Genomic DNA, 5,889 nt, shown 5'->3' on the forward strand with positions numbered 1-5,889 from the left:
TATTGGTCTTATGCCTAGTAGTACACAATTCCTTAAGAAACTTAGCATGGTGTGGTAGCTTTTTTATAGCTTCGAGGAAGGGAAGGTTTATAGTTAGATTCTTGAAAACATCCCTAATCTCCTCATAATTTGTATCCCTAGTTAACACGGCTAATTTTTGTGGAAACGACGGTTTCTGTTTATATTTAGCAATGGTATCACCTGAATGCTTAACCGTGGCTTTCTGTTTCTTAGGTTGTGTTGTAACTGGTACCTTTACAGTGGTAGGCTCTTCAGTTTCTATTTCGTATCTAATAAAATATAGCGGGTGTAGGGCGATTTGGTAGGGTAACTATAGGCATAGTTACTTTGTTATCAACCACTCTGCCCGAGCGGAGTGGTGATGGCCTTTAGCTCAGCTACATTTTCATATTCATTACTAGTATTATCGGTTACCTTAAAGGCTGTATTTATTATTTTAGTATTAGGTATTGCGTGACTGAAACACACCTTTGGGTTGGGCTTTATCTTGAGCCAACCGTTGGGTTAAATTATTAACGGATTGTAGAAGCCGGTTTAGATTGAGCCATGGTTTGGAAAAGTTTTGGCTCACTTGTATGAAGGTGTCAAGACGATCCGGTTTGTGTGGGTGTAGTAGTCCGCGGGTGGTGTGATTGGAACTATTTCACGTGAATTATTTATGGGTGGATTTTGATAGTTATTATTTACCTAACGATACCTCTATTAGCATTATAATTATTATAACTACCTTGACTTTGTGCTTGACCTTGTCGAGGTTGCACTTGGTTGTTATAATTATTGAAATTCCCCGACCACGCCCTTGTCGTAGTGGGGCTTGGTTAAAGCGTCGCGTGAGCCTAACATATTGATTATTGTACCCTTGAGGTGTGGCGTGTTGGTTATTTCTCCAACCGAAGTTGGGATTTTGTCTCCAAGGGGCGCGTAGGGTTCACTATTAATAGAACAAGCCTGTTCTCATAGGCTATAGGGCCGATGGGAGTCGGGATGCTCGGGGCTCAAATGAAACTACATGGATTTGAATTTACATTCATGACGGGGATAGTCTTTTGTTGAACGAAAATGGCCTCTACCTTTTTAGTGAGTGATTCGATTAGAGTTTTAAGCTTCGAATCGTGTTTAATTTCAAACATACCGGCGGCCTTAAATGTATTTGATGAACTAAGCGGGCGGTGGATATCATCACTACCCCCGTTGTTATTTAAACTTAGTTTGATCCTCCAAAATTTATAAGCCTCAGGGGCTCCTTTACTTAGAAACTACCCCCATTCATTATGTCTAGGACTTCTTTATGGTGGTGTAGAAGTCTTTTGAAAAGGCACGAACTAACGTGTCTTTTGCTAAGTTATGATGTGGACACTCTATAAGGAGATCGGTGAAAACGATTCCAAGCCTCGAAAATGATTCATGAGGATTTTGTCGAAAAGAAATGAATCTTGGAAAGCATCTCGTCCGTCTTTAGGGGTGGGTAAAATGTTCCATAAACAATTTGAACAAGTTTAGCCCATGAGTCCACGAAATTAGGCGTTTGGGCGCTTAACCAAGACGCCTTATCGGCTAAGGTGAAAGGGAATACCCCGAGTTTAATTTGTTCCGCACCAACCGTAGGATGGTGGAATGTTGTTAGGACTTGTTCAATCCTACGCGTAATGCCGATAAGGTTTTTCATGGTCTAATCCATGAAAAGCGGGTAACAAATTAAAATATTTGGGGATTCGGAAATCCCCAATCGGGTCCGCTAGAACGATGCAAGATTTGGGGCTATCGCTCAAGGCTTTGTAGAAGTCGAGAGAGGAGTCTCTTCTTCATCGGGCATTGTGTCGGTGTGATGTGTGTGAAATAGTAGCTAGAGGTGTAGTGGGTGGTATACTAGATAGACTTGTTTGTTGACGTTGTTGTGTAATTACGTTACGTGTTTTGTTCGCCGGACCTTAATCTCATACAAGGCTAAAACCAAACTTAGCTAAACACATCAACACTCCAAACAATTACGATATACTAGTATAAAACTCTAATAGGAGATCTGCGAGGTGTGGAAGAAAGGAATACGATTCGTCCCTTGCTTCGCTTATGAATATCGTCTTGTTTATGCGTGTTCGTGTATATATAGCGAGTTAGAACACCTGAAAAATTTGAAAAATCAAAGTTCGAGTCAAAGCGTAGAATTCGGAAAAATTAACAAAAAGCGGGTTACTCGCAGAGGGGGACTTCAAGAATCCATCCGGCGCCATTTGATAAATGATAAAATTGATAGTTTTACCTACGAAATAAAGCGATGAAACTCTAAATGTAAGTAAAACTAAAACTAGATTATAATCCTATATGCTTTATCAAAGATTTCTACTTTCAATCCTATGAGATATAGTGGAGTAGAGTGATTCGTTCCACTCCTAGTCCTTCCGCATGCTGTGTTATCACGTGTAATTACTCTACTTAAGGTCTAATGAGAGATTTACTTAAAAGGCAACTAGACTACGATGCAACTACCCACAAGATGCAACTAGTCGGTTATCAAAATAACTAAGGGAATGCTACGTTGATTCGATGATAAGGAGTTAGAGGGGATTGATTCCACCTTAACTTCGACTTAATCCTATTAATGACGAATCGTCAATCGTCCGAATTGAATCTGCTTTCGAGAACAATTGGTTCTTCCTAATCCCTAATTACACATGGCTTTCCTACCAATTCATAACTAGCATGTGAACGATTAAACCCATTCTCATGGTGAACTAATCGTTTCTAGAGTGGAAAGGAAATTACGACGATTCTACGATAGTCGGAATCAAACTTTCATCAAGGCTTCTCAACCCCCTCTAATGAAAGTTTAGCCGAGAATCATTACACAATCATTTCCGATTAAAGTTAAACTAAACATGATATAAAGAATTGAAATTTACTAATCTAAATTAAACAATAATTAAAATCTAATTAATAACTAAGAATTGAATAACAAGTAGTAAATGAATCAGATCTAACACAAATGTAAATGACAAGAATCGAAATTTAACAACTAGCTATTTTATTAATCAAACTAATTAAGAACAATGATTCTAAGAATTTAATCTAAAACAAGAGTTGGATTTGAAATTAAACTTAATTAAAACAATTAAATCTAGATCTAGAAGCTATTCTAATGGCTACTTTCTATTCTAAGCTATCTACCATTAACTATCTACCATTAACAAAGAGCTAAGCTTTTGTTTTTATACTTTTAGATCCAAAAATCGTGCATGGGCTTGGAGCCATGTTTTGGGCCGAGAATCGGGCCAAAACCCAATTCGATCAAAAAAAAGGCCTCTTCAGCTGCAGTTGGCTTCAATAGACTTTTCGTCCACTTCTGCTCCTCTGATTGGATCAAGGCTTAGACCATTGGAAAGCTCTTTCCGAGCCGGTCGTTTTGACATAAGGTAGGCCCCATTCTGAGCTCTGAGTCCAAAGATATGGCCTTCGGAAGTTCTCACGACTTTGTGTCTTTGTTTAAGCCAGCGTCGACTTTTCAGCTTTTGACCGGGCTTTAGAAAGGCTTTGTCTTCTTGAATCTTGGCCTTTAATCATGGAACTCCTTAGTAACCGACCTTTGCTCCTTTATCTCGCTAAAGTGGCACATTTCTGCACATAATGGACTTTGAAGCCCGAAAATGCATAAAACACGTGTCGGTGTTAACTCTTAATTATTACTCACATAATTGGTCTAAAAGTATGTGCATTACGGGGTTAAAACTACAGTTTTGGGCTCTTATCAATCCCGACCTTAAAACCCGGAAGATCCAACAGGTTTTACGTAAACTTGGACTCTCTCTTAAATACTAGAACTTCCAACAAGGGATGGCTTCTCCATCTTACAATCCAACGGTTCTCTTAAATCAGAAATTTTGTGGATTATCTCCACACTCTTGGTGAAACACTTAAGCCTCGAATGACCCAAGTCTCCGTTCTGTATAGGATACTATTCTAAAGGTGTACTCGGTGCAAGGTTGCAGATTTGAAATCAGAATTAAGCCTTTGAGCACTTGGAAAGACACAAATAGGTTCTTTTCGGTCGCTCATCCCTCGCTCTTGTAGTACCAAAGCTTGTAACCCTTGATAACTTCAGAGGATGCAGATAAAATATCCCTTAACACAATTACAAGAGACGAAGATGTCAATTCTTCAAATTGGAACCTGCAAGCAGCAGGAAGTGAATCCAATGTCGGCTTGACTCCAGATTAATTGGGACGTTGACCCTAGAGTCCCTGGATGTTAGACTTATACGCACATGATGAACCTGGCGATAGAAGGTAGCATTTTCAATGTCAGGCAACTTGATGGAATTCTCAAAAAGCCAACTGGAGTTAGTAGCTGGACTCAGAGGTGCTAAACCATCTTCTTTTAGTTGTTCTGACGTCCTCTTCACCTTGGGAAATCTTCGAATCAAAACCTCGTACAAGGCCTGCAGTGTGTTCACCAACTTGTTGAGATATTTCTTAGGCTTATCCAGGAAATCCACAAGGGAAATTAACTTCGCATGAATCTATTGCACTGCAATCGTTTTGTAGATTTCCGTGAACTTCTGAATCCGAATTGAGTCATCTATCTCCGCAAAAAGGTTGCAAAAAATTGAAACCTTAGCCTCAACTGTTGGATGTTCCGAATCTCACCCAAATTGTCAAATAACCCACCAACGATCCAACCAACGAAGAGAATATTGAGTACCATCTCTGTATATCCACAAGGCAAATCAAAAGCACTGGAAGCCATAACAGCCCGACCGCCAATCTGTTAGTGATACCAAATAACTCAAGCCAATCATAATCTATTCTTTTAAGCTTCCATATAGCCTAGCCTTCGGTTCACCCCCGGGCATAACTGAAGTAGAAACTGAAACTAAACTTCGTGGCAAGAATGAGAATCCAGAAACCGAAGTACTCCATGCATTGTCAACAATCCCTTCACCGAGGCCACGACCAACAAAAATTCGCCTCGGTTACGGCATTAAAGATTCTCCAATTAGTTTCCTCGAGAAAGTTCTGCACCCAAGGTAGAACCAATAGAACCACTGCTAGTACCTCTCGGGAGGAGATATCACAGCGCCGCAATAAGGAAAACCTTCTGCATTACTTCTGCTTTGCTAGACCCTCTCCAAACTAGTCCATATATAACAACAAAGGCAGTTGTCTATACTGTAGCAACAACACTCTTTAGCACCATCCTCAGATCAAAGCCTAATCCATAACCATAAATGCCTAATCCATAGTCGATCAAAGCTCCTAAACACATTCAAAAATGACTTCTGCTCAACAAAACCTGTCTTACCAACACCCTTTCGCTTCCCTTTAGTCACCTAAGAACTAGCATATACATAGTCACCCGAAAGGCCCAAGCTCGAGACCAGGCCCAGTTTGCCAAGATCTGAAATGGGTCCAAACCGACCCATTTCCCCATCTTCTCCACCCATCTCTCCACTCACCACCAAATCTGACCGATTCACCACCACCAACAACGCACAAAATCCTTCTGCCACCGTTCACATCGACTATTTAACTTGTGAATGACATGATACAACAATGGGATGTAACATACTTGCACCAGTATGATCTTTCGGACTAGTGAACCCAACATAGTCATCCAAGCTTCACTCTTGATTCCCCACCACCGTCTTCTTTAATTACTCGAACTACCCTCTCCTCTTCTCCGACCATTAAGTGGTCCAGATGTGAGACTTCGGTTATTCCGCTCACATTGTGCTCTTGAGGAAAGTAATACAAAAGGTGCCGACTTGAGGCAAGGAAACAAGCGGACCAAGACGGCATGCCACGCGCTCGAGTTTATACTCTTCTTAGTTCTTGACTGATCTTGAAGCTCTTTCACAATCTTCATTTCTTCACAAAG

This window comes from Coptis chinensis, chromosome 2, assembly GCF_015680905.1.
Source record: "Coptis chinensis isolate HL-2020 chromosome 2, ASM1568090v1, whole genome shotgun sequence".
Lineage (NCBI taxonomy): Eukaryota > Viridiplantae > Streptophyta > Magnoliopsida > Ranunculales > Ranunculaceae > Coptis > Coptis chinensis.